The 12110-nt window shown below is 39.9% G+C and overlaps 1 protein-coding gene across 1 annotated transcript in view; it reads right to left on the reverse strand.

Moving 5' to 3' along the window:
- Positions 1 to 9905, reverse strand: part of cacng7a (calcium voltage-gated channel auxiliary subunit gamma 7a) — a 42623-nt gene extending 32718 nt beyond the window's left edge. Inside the window, exon 1 of the mRNA XM_042506884.2 lies at positions 9623 to 9905. The gene's annotated coding sequence lies outside the window, so the exon portion shown is untranslated. The remainder of the gene's footprint in view (positions 1 to 9622) is intronic.
- Between the last annotated feature and the right edge of the window lie 2205 nt (positions 9906 to 12110).

Below are 12110 nucleotides of genomic sequence, written 5' to 3' on the forward strand. Positions count from 1 at the left end.
AATGAATGAGTGTGCGTTGCTAATTAAGGCATTAAAGCGGGATTGTCAGTGTAGGAGTACGAATAAGTTCTCTTAATCAGGAGCTTTGTACATATGAATTAATTTCCGGAAATAGGCCATTTACTCAATAAAGAGCCCATTGTGCCGTACAGTGTGAGAGATGGTTTTTATCTGCTATCAGTAAGCCCCTTTATTAGTGATTATTGTGCTGGTGACTGTGAGTCTCACTTAATGAATAAAGACACAATTTTAGCCCTGTCTGAGGGACGCAGAGGTGGACTGAGCTAAATTTGCAATCAGATAAAAACAGAGCAATAATAACGGATTAATTTAGGATATAATAAACTTAAACACAAAAAGATTACAGTATAACTTTAAAGGCGTGCAAAACTTTTTTTTTCAAGTGACGTCGCCACACTGTTTTTTTGTTAATATTTAAACAATTTTGAATTTATTTATTTATGTGTTTTTTTTCACCGTTTTTAAGTAAGTAGGGCTTCACTGGACAAAGCTGATGTCACATACTTCTGTGCAGCAGTCAAAGAAAGACACATTCGAAACAGCACCTAATGAGAGTCAGTCAGTTTGGTCAAACGTCACCCAAAGATTAGGACAGTTTGCTGAGTTTTTAAACGTTAACCATTTGAAACCTGGATGGTAATCACTTTTCGTGTGCGCCTTTTACAGAAATTTAAACCTTTGAACCTTGATCATATTGGTTTAATTTTTTTTTTTTTTTCAAAAACATGGGGGTAAAAAAGGCAATAAGCAACATGGTAAGAAATGTTCTACAAATTTCAAGAAATTAATAGATTAGTGTTCTGACATCTTGCTAAAATAAAAAAAAAACTAGTTTATTGGCCACAAGCAGGTCCTGGTTTGGGCATCATGTTTTGGTTTTGTGTTTGATTTCCTGTTTTATTTTGTAGTTGGTATCCTTATGTGTCATGTTTGCCTTTCCACTTCCTCCCATTGTTTGTTTTCCCTCCTTTTTCGATGGCCCTGATTAGTTTCACATGGACCTGATTCTTATGTTTTGGTCCTTGTGCCTTCCTTCTTTCTTTGTCTGCTTTCCCGCCATTTCTGCTCCTCACCTGTGTCCTATTTGTTGATCACACTCTGTGTATTTAAGTCTTCCCCTCTTTGTTGATTGGTGTGTTGTGCTCCCCAGTCCTGTGTTTGCTCCTCGTGTTCAGTTTTTGTTCTGCCTCTGATTTGTAGTTTTTTTTTTTTTGGTTAGATTTTAGTTTTGTAGTTTTCTGTTCAACTGTTTGGGTGTTTTGTCTCTGGGCTCATCAGCTTTAATTAAAACTCGCTTTTATTTTCATCATCCCCCCTGTATCTGCCTGCGTTTGCTTCCACACCATCAAACCTCACACGTGACAAAGTGTAGCTGAAAATGTGCCAGTTTCTTTTCCAAAAATTGGTTGCAAATGTCCCGACTTCTTAATAAAAAATACCTGTTTTTGTTGCCACAAATGTAAATGTCGCTAGTCTCAAACAGTGGCCTGCTGCCTGACCACCTGCTTGGGAACTGTCTCTCCTTGTCTCATGCGACCCTTCTCCTCCACCTCCCCCCGATGTAAAGCTCAGTTCATTTACTGATATTCATAATCTGAACTACTTCACTTTTTAATGTTGATATGATTAAATGTACAAATGTAATGTATAAATGTGGTCTGCAGAAGTGTACAAACATATTTTTTGGCCTTTTTACAAAGAATCTGGAGTTCTTTCATCCTATAGATTTATTCGACCTTTCCCCCTCTCTATTCCTTGCAGTTGTCTTGCATTTTCCTTTTTTATCTATTTCCTCTGTCCTTCCTTTCATCCTCCCCTCCTGCATGACTCCTCTCTTCATCTTGTCTTCCATTCTTCCCATCTTTAAATATCCATCTCTTTCCCTGCCAGTTGGCACAAGCCTCTCACTGCTGACAGAGGGACATATTGCCTTCTCAACAGAAAACAACCCCCACCCCACACCCTCTCTCCTCACCCCTGATGCTAGCACGCTAACCTGGGAACGCCATCTGTGGAACCACGCCCGGCACCATGGGACGTGTAGTTTCGTGGTGCTCAGCAGTTGCTCTGCCCTGCTTCATATTGACCCATCGCTGCTGCAGAGTCTTTCATCTCCGTTTCATCTGATTCCGTTTTTCTTTATTTTTTTGCCACTCTTTTATTTAGGAGCCAAGGTTTCAGTCCTCTCAGGATGCCCGTTATAGCACTTTTCCTAGAAGTTGTAAGACTGAACTTAAAAAGTGATTTATATTAGTATCAGGGTTTTTATTGTAGAGAAAAAACATAAAATGTGGTTTGGAGCTACAAAATGGGATACTTTTTAAGGCGATTTGGACATCTCCATCCGTGACCAAACAAGGTATCTGTAAACAAGACATCTGGACATTTCCAGACATGTTTGGGCTGACAAAACCGTTTTTTTGGGTTTTTTTTAAGAGATGTGACATTCCCCAATGTGTTTGTGGTGACTAAATTAAGTATATTTTAGAGGAACTTCTGCTGATTTCAGGCTGTGTTTGTCACATCCAACAGGTATTTTTTTTACAAAATGTTGGGACATTTCCAGCCATTTTTGTGGTGACCAAACTTGGTATTTTTTTAATGAGATGTCGGTTCATTAATATTCAATAAATCCACTACATATAAAATGTACAAATGTATTATTACCATGGTTTGCATAAACAAATAATGCCAACACTTATTGGGTCACTGGGTTGAAAAGAGAATAAGAAAGAAAGAAAGGGTTAGGGCACTATGGGATATAAGAGCTGGTCAAAGGGATTATGGAAAGTAAGAAAAAGTAATAAAGATATAAGGAAATAAAGGAAGAATCAGAGGACAAAAAGGACAAACAGACAGAGAGGATTGATGGAGAAGGTTAAGTGCTGTTCAAGAAAAAAAACATTTGCTTCTAAAATGCCAAAAAAACAAATTATTTTTTGAAATGTCATCAATATTCCCCAGAGGAAACATTCCTAGTAACGATGCTGAACCACGTTCACGTCTGTGGGATCCGCAAGAAGACTCTCATTTCTCAAAGCGGTACTTAAGACGATGAAGGCTTTGGGAAACAAACCCTCGTCCTGTAGTCTTTAGAACGACTGCTGGGCTGATAAAGATAATTAGCTTATGCGGCGGGTAAGAAAACACACACACACACACACACACACACACACAGAGTGGAGAAAACGAGGGAGGGCCTGCAAGAGACTGTTAATGTGCTGAGGAGAGGTTAGAGGGATAGATAAGCAGAGATACATCGGGGGAATAACAGAGGAAGGGAAAAGGAAAGGGAGCTTACAGGAAAAGACCTTGGCCCAAAAACGGAGGAAAGTCCTTGCACCACACACACATACTGTACGTCATGCAGCAAAGCTGGCAGGCAGTGTGAAGTGTGACACATCCTACATGCCTGGTTATGTGCATTCACAAAAACCTAAAAAAAAACACCACCCTGTCACACTCATCCATTCACCTTCACTCTGTTTGAATGTTGTATAATTTGAGGTCACATTTGGCTTCAGCCAGAGGGGGAATCGACCTAAACTGTGCATGATACAAACACCGAAAATGCATCACTGCTGCTGGGTGGAGAGCTTGCTTCCCCAAAATGTCTGCTTGTTAAAAAATTGCTTTGTTTTCTGCACTGATTTATTTTTAGTTTAGGTTTCAGTTGATGGTTAGAACCTGAGAGGACTCGACCCAATGGGTGAAACTGGGCCAGGCTGCATAAAGGCAGATTTTGACTATTGCTTACTTCTAACAAATGGTATTGGAAGCACTGAAAACCTCCCCCTCCTACACCTTTCCAACATCAGAAATCTGGGGTCCACATTCAATTTTCCAAAAACCACAATCCCATAAGAAGGTCCACTTCATGCAGGTATTGACCAGGAGAGAAATGCTGCAAGATTTAATATTTTCCCTCTTTTGTCACTCCTCACACAACTAATGTTTCCGTATGCTTTTGAATTTAGAGTAAGTGAAGTGGAGAGACTGTATGAAAGTGTGCTCCCTTATCTCAGTTTGTAGGATTAATTGTGTTGAGGAAACAAGGATGCCAAACACACAGCTCTTGGAGGGAGATCGGAGAGGCCGTGTGATGCAACCAAAAGGGGGCTGTGCTCTGCCTTCAAGTGTGGCCATTCAGAGCAAAACACACTTTGGTCTTTGGATGTAGTTTGATGACATCAAGCACCGAACCCCTAATTCCAGGAAGTCCTTCAAAACAGGCCATGTTATCATTTGTTGGTTTCTTCCCTAGACTGTAATTTCCAAAAAGAATGATATCACCCATGGCTATGAGGACTACTGCTTTGAAGCACTAAGTTTGCCATTTTCTTCTTTGCCATCTTGTTTCTTTTTTTAATTTTTGGAGCCAGAGGTGACCATTTTTGGACATGGACTGTATATAAAGATGAACAACATGACAGCTCCCTGAAAGTCAAGCTTTTTAATCTGTATCGCCCTCTGGTGTCTGCCTGCAGGTCATAAAGCCCCTCCATGTTAGTAAATGGGACACAGGCAAAACTAAAAACTCAAAGTACACGCTAAATACATTTTTTTCCAAATATGGTTTCTGTCACATAAGGTAGTTCTCATCACCCTGGTGTTTTTTCAAGTGACTGTTTTTATAATAAATAGGGTTTATGAGTTACTCAGTTCTACAAAAAGGGGATTTTCCAACATGATTGACAGCTGTGGCAGCCAATCCATGCCACTCAGTGGGGCTGCTCACGATTTGGACGGGTTTGTTGGCGGGAACTCCCCTTCTGAGGATATCGCTACTTTACAGACTCCACCTCTGATAACGTCACCAGCACAAGATGGCAGCTGCGTCACCCATCTATATGTACCGTCTATGTCTATGGACATGAAGATGGAGCTGTAGAAGACCAGGAAGTGGATTTAGGACCACTGTGGAAGGAAGCTGCTGTGGTAGCGACTTGTCAGTCACAAGGTAGCCATGCCTTAAAGCATAGCCTGCTTTATCTTCTATTTTCCGAGTTGTCAGATATTGCCACTTTAACAGTGGCCTTTCAAGTCTACATATTACGCTCTAGGTATCTTTCTGTATCTGCTGTTAGTGGAAGTTTTGAATCCACAATTCCTCTGTGAAATCGACTATCACCTCCCAGAAATCCTTCATACATGGCCACTCCCACATATAAGGGGTTTGCCTTTCCATTATCGGTCACATAACACGCCTACGAAACCTTTCATTGGAAACAATGACAGTTAGTGTGGTAGCTGCAATAGAAATAAACCTGCTAATGTTTTGAACATCCATCACCATGCTTCTTGGAATGTTATCCTGGAAGAAGTCGCATAACATTACTTGATAAAACATAATTGTGAAATGATTGTGTTTCCATTAACATTTCCAAAATATTGCTTAAATTTTGCACAAATCTGTAATGGAAACCCGCCAAATGTGTTTCACATAAGTATAGACAAAGCTTAATGCAAGCAGGATTCAAACTATATCAAGCTACTTCATTATTAACAAAGCCCCAAAGGTTGCTTGTTAGAAATTTAAAAAAAATACCATATGCCTAAGCTGACACAAGGTTCCTCACACTTCACCCAGCCACATGCAACCAGATCAGATGCCTCTCAACTCAAGGACAGAGACGGAGATGAAAGGACTTGAGCACACTGATCGGTTTATAGCTTTTAACAGTGCAAACAGACCATATGGCTAATTTAAGTGTTGGAAGAAGTACCAGTGCTGTTGTTTTCCTAATTTAGTAATTTAAGACTCTTGGAACTAAAAGACGCAGCAGACAGAGAAAAGGCTTCCAGCATCATCTCCTTGGACAATCAATCGACCATTTCTGCATCGCTGTACGGCTCCAAGTCCCCTCTCCTTGGCTTCGCCTCAATACTGGCTCTAACATGACAGCAGTGACGTGATGGTATCTCTCCAGCGGACGAATGTAACTCAAGGACTTTACAGTACCTTGAGTGACCCCGGTGGGAACTGAAGCACTGACCCTGACAATGGTGGTGACTCACACCATCAATCAGCCATTTAAACAACCGAAGTTAGAGTGTGATTCATTTCTCTTCACCTCAGAGAGCTGCACGCCAACTGATGATGATGATGATGATGATGCTTCACTTCTTATACAACCACAGAGTACAGATCTGTGAACAGCTCTGCAGTGAACTAAATGGTTGTTTATTACACCTGACCTTCTGACCCACTCAGAGCTTTTGAGCTTGCAATACCAGAGGAACTACTATTGTAAGCATGGATTTTAAGGGTAAACCCACCTTCACTGAACCGGTAATTCTACCTTAGTTCACTAGATTTCCTTGTGCTGTCTTTTTTGGCTTTACTGTGGCTTGGCATTATACTTGAGGTGTCGCAGGAAAAAGCCACAGGACCAACAATTAAGCGAAAGAGAGTTAATTAAAAGACTGGATTTAACCTCAAGTGGAGGACAATACAAAGGCAGTGCGGAGATTCTGTCAATGTGAAATACGTGCACGTCATGCTGATATTGCTCAACATGTTAGCGCTTATAAACATATCAAGATTTCTTTGCTTTGTTTTCACTGATATAATTACCAGTCATCCCAGTCACCCAAAATAGTGTTGGTTTCTGCAAGCTGCAGACCACTGTTCAAGACCAATGAAGAACAAAACTGGTCATTATTAAGCTAGTCATCACTGAATTTCTGGTGTTTTTTGGCACCAACCGTGGTTGTTTTTTATCGACCTATCACTGATGTTTCCACCAAGGATAGTGCCACAAAAAGATGTTATCTTTTTTTCAAGACATCAATGCATTTTTGTGCCAAAATAGTCCAACAAAACAGCAACACAGCAATTTTTTTTAACCAAAAAATTGCTGTGTTTCTAGCAGCTATTTAAATACCAAACGGTTTTCAGCAACCCATCACTGTTTTTCCATCAGGGATAGTGCCATGAAAAGTGATTTTTTTTTTTTAATGAGACATCGCTGCATTTCCAGGTGAAATAGTGCAATAAAAAAAAGTTTTTTTTTTAACCAAAAAATACTGTTTCTTACCAACATATCGTTGCATTTCCAGCACTTAAACCACTAGATGTGGGGTTTTTTTAGCTACCATGGTGTACATGTAATGGTGTTTCCCCAGGGGATAGTGCCACAAAAGAGACATTGCTGTGTTTCAAGGGTGTTATTAACCACCAAATTTTGTTTGTTTATAACACACCATCACTGTGTTTCCACCGGGGATAGTGCCAGAAAAAGCGATTGTTTTTTTAAAGAGACATCACTGTTTTTCCAGCAGGGGATTTGACCTAATTACAGACTCCAGACCTAACTACATGTTAAACACAGCATTGTTGAAACATAATGTTTTAATGTATCCACTAGATGGTACCACACATGTGCAATGTATCTATGGTTTGCAGAAATGTCAAATGCCAACATTTGTTTGGGTGATTGGGTTGGGGTCAGTTCACTGTATGCAATTTCTTTACTATCATTTTAATTTATCAGTTTATTCATTTCTCATTTGGCCAGTTGGTTTTGTTCATCTTCTTTAGAGTTCAAAAAAATTTGTAAATTTACTACTTCCAGTATTTTTTTTTAAATGGTTGCTTATGCAATGCAAAAAAGTCATACATATAAACACATTAATCAAGTGGCCTGCCTTTCTCTCTCACATTGTGGTGGTTTAATTTTTATTCTGGAGAGCCAAATTACTTCCTTGCAGCTTGTTTCCATGGACCCAATTGCTTATTTCTCTCATGAGATCTGGCAACACTGGCCACTGCCGTCCGCTCCACATGACTTTAATGCAGCATTACAACAGCTAATGCAAAGAGCTGTCACATACTAAAGGTTAAACCACCCCGCTGTGATATGTATCAGTGTGATATATTTTACAAACATGTCATTAAAAGGTCCACTGCAACTCCCTAAAAGCTGTTTGAAATGATGTGATTTACGGTTGTATTACAGCATATTACATGGTTGTATCATTACAGACTGCACTGTGCAGTCTCTGCAGATTCCCTCTGCCTTTAACAGATACGGCGGTTCACTTAAATTACCAGAATGCAAAATGGCTGGAAATTTACCCTTTAAAACTTGGATTGATATTACCTTTTCAATGCTGCGTTTAGGCACTTTTCACAGGCATTTAAACTTTAAACCTTAGGCAAATTGTTGTCATTCCTTAAAAAAAAAAAAAAAAAAAACACCCCAAAAAACATGAGCAAAAGACACAATGAACAACCTGACAAGAAATGCTTTGCAAATTGCTAGAAGTGAGAAATTTGGGCAATTTGTTTTTTTAAAAAAAGCAAGGGAAAATGTAGGAAAGCAATATTTATAATCATCATAATTATGTATTAAAAATTATGCTGCAGATTATGTTACCCCCCACCCCCCATCACATTACTTTTCTTGCACAGCATTCAGACACCTTTTGCAATTATTTATACCTTTTCAAAGACATGGAAAAAGGTAAAGGGCAGTAAGCAAAAAATAAAATATATAAATATTAATATAACATAATAAAAAAATAAAAAAATACAAATAAAAGGTGACAAGAAAATGGCAAAAACCCTGCTAAAGATTTACATTAAAAAGTATATTATTATTAATATTTATGTGTACCATTTTTATTTTTATTTCACACAAAAAACCTTATTTGATTTTTGGGGGGGTGATTTCTTCTAAAATTGATAAGTGCCCCCCCACCCTCTTGTTTTTAAATTAAATCAAGCCAGTTTTCTCAGGTTTCCAAATGATTAAGTAGAGAAAACAAGAAGCATTTACTTCATCTCTCTCTCCTGTCATCCTCCTTTCCTTCACTACACATACACACACATTATGCATATAGATGTACAGTAAGGAGGGAGAGCGAGAGAGATGGACCCAATATGAAGTGCTGCAGTCTGCTGGAACAGTATCACAGGATGGGTTCCCCAAGAAGGAGCCAAGACTTTTCAGAGCACACACACACACACACACACACACACACACACACACACACACACACACACACAATCTTACCCTCACACATGTTTGCCTCACTCCTCTCTATCCTCCCTCTGTGACACACACACACACACACACGTGCTGTAGTGACACAATCACATCATCATGCACACACATTTTGCCTCCCCTCCTCTTCATCACCCTCTCTCTCTCTATCTCTTTCTCTCTCCTCTTCTCCATGCGCCGCCGGGAGCGCCTCGGCTTTATCCGTGCTGTTCTCCAGACTCTACATTGACTGTACGGCGGCGCGCTCTTTCCAAATGCGCCACACTCATCACCGTACAGTACATTCCTCCGCTACCAGGCCAGCAAACATCCGTGCACACATCAGCTGTCAACAAAACAGCGCACATCTCCTCACCCCAGAAAGACTTGCGGCTTCTCTCTTACACAACATCCCTTGCTTTTTTTAGGGGAGGTTAAATTCCCCTGTCACATGCATGAGCATCATCTCTCACCCCCCGAAACAGAAGTCCTGACGTGCGCAACCACAGAAGCCCCTCAACAAGCCTTGAAGAGTGCGAGTAAAAACAGATGCGAGAGATGTTGGTGAGGGATGTGGAGGGTTTGGTGAAGGCAGCAGAAGCTTTACTCACCCTGCGGAGCGGAGGGCAGGTCGGACTGTGCAGCCGACGGGAGATGTGTGCGCACTGGGAAGCCTGGGCACCAAATTTGCAGTTCTTCCCCTATCTCTCTCTCTCTCTGTCTCTCCTCCCTGCTCTCGCCGCACTCTCTCTCTCTCCTTTTCGTGTTTCCCCGTATCTCCCCTCTTTTCTCCCCCTCTATCACTCCTCCTCCTTCTCCTTCTGTACTTCACTCTGCTCTTTCAGCACTGCGGAGAATCGCGTGAATGGGCTTCACTGTAGTTTGGGTATAGGGAGGTGGGACCGGTGTGTGTATGTGTGAGGGAGAGGAGAGGAGGAGGAGGAGGGGGTACAGTGATGTAGGCTAGAGGGAGAAGAAGACACACACGCGCGCACAAGGCATATGAGCGTGCTGGTTGGAATTGGGGACGCATCATACAAGCATGACTGAATCAAACATAGAGCAACAATTAGCATCGTGTAAGTCATTAATGAACAAAACACCCAAACATGGATCTGTGGTGTGAGTGTGTGTTCATTATTTCCACTCAGTAACTGAGAAAAATGATTGACAGCTGTGAATAAATCTGCAGCATGGAGTCAGAGGACTGAAATAAACTCAGGTGGTTTGAGTTTGTTTCCACATTGAGCCACTAAAAACCAAAACCTTTTCATACTGTTGCACAGACTCCGACTGGCCACATAGGGCAATTCTGGCAAATGCAAGATGGGCCCACATTGTGGCCCAAAGAGCCATTACCAGACAGTTTTTTTGCCAAAACATTACTGGCACTAACTTGCATAATCTTGATGATGTCTTCCAAGTCAGGGCTATTCAGAGGGCAAAGGTCATTTTAGCGGACCCACATCTCCCTCTACATGCAGAGTTTGGACTTCTGCCATCAGGGAGGAGGTATACTCTGGGTAAAATCAAACAGATTTCTTAGATCATTCGTTCCTTCACCTATTGGGTTTTTATACAAGCTTTAGGCTCTGATGTCTTTGTGATGAACCCTTAATGTTTTACATTCATTGCAACTAACTTTGATGACATCTACTGTATGTTATATGTTAGATGTATTTATGCCTTTATTTGTTGCATTTATTTATTATGGTATGAACTGATTGTATTGACTACTGTTGCAAACCAAATTGCCCCTCGGGAACAATAAAGACTTTATAATCTAACAGCAAAACACTGTAAATTTGAATGCTTCAATTTTACTGCTGTAAAAATACGATCGAATTCTGGTGTCCTTTTTTTCAAATTTCATTAAAACACTGAATCTTAATGCTTTTTGGAGCCCACATTAAACTGTAAACGTAACAGTCTAGTGCAGAATATTTTGATAGAATTAACAGTAATATACTGTTGAGGTAATTTAGTGACATTATAAAATAATGGTAAGCTGCTGGCAACTACATGCAACTCAACAGATATCTCAGCTGTAACAAACTGCTGTAACAAACTGCTGTAACAAACTGCTGTAAAAAAAACAGCCAATTCTAGAACTATTGTATAATTTTGTTATTTAGTTTGTTTCAAAATACAGTAAAACACTATTTATCTTGATGCTTTTGCGAGACAGTTACTTTTGTAAAAATACATACGATGATGCAATGATAACATCAATACTGAGCAATAATGCAGTATTTTGTAGGAATAAGATGAAAGCGTTAATCAGCAAATGTCATTATTGCATCATCAGTTGAAAACACATAAAAGAATGATTGATAATGAGTGGATTAACAGGAGTTTAAGGGACTTCAGAGTTATAATATAAAAGCTGACCGGGCCCCGACCCTCAGGAGGGCCTGAAGGCTTCAGGTTCAATCTCACTACAGGCCTTAGCTTGTTTTTGACCAGGGCCCCCTAGAGGGTTAATTCGGTCCAGTTTGGTGCAAGTTAGACCAAGTCAGTTGGCTGTATGATCAAACATTTGTGAAATACTAACACAGTTTGATTGAAAGGGTCAATGGTATTCATTTTTCAGACTTGTATTTTCAAATATCTTTTTACTCAGAATGAGATTTAAGAGTCCTGCCAGTCTTTGATCATGACTGGCCTAACCACTGACATAATCTTTGTTTTTATTATTTCAGTACTTTGTTTTTGAACTTGAACTTTTTAAAAGTTTTTTTCACAGTTTTTGTACAAACTGTAACATTGCATAACATTACATGACCGGTCCATTAATACAAAAGAAAAATAAAAGTGAAGGTATTGCACAATAAGAGGCACAATATGATGAGGTCAAATAATGACTATTTTGTAGATCAATCTGATTCATAGCCAGCGCCCCCAATTCAGACATTTTTTTATTTTTTATCTTTGTTAGTCCAAATTAAATTGAAGTCCCAGAGATTTCTTCCATTTCTTCAAAAACAGCTGAGTCCTTCCATCGATATAATGTTCTTTTCTTTCCAGAGTCACAACCTCAGAGATCCCAGATTTCTTTATGGAGAGAGAAAGAGGATCGTCCCTGACCCGCATCACCAT

This window comes from Plectropomus leopardus, chromosome 17 (genome assembly GCF_026936395.1).
Source record: "Plectropomus leopardus strain MGB_pleo_1.0 chromosome 17, ASM2693639v1, whole genome shotgun sequence".
Taxonomy (NCBI): Eukaryota; Metazoa; Chordata; class Actinopteri; order Perciformes; family Serranidae; genus Plectropomus; species Plectropomus leopardus.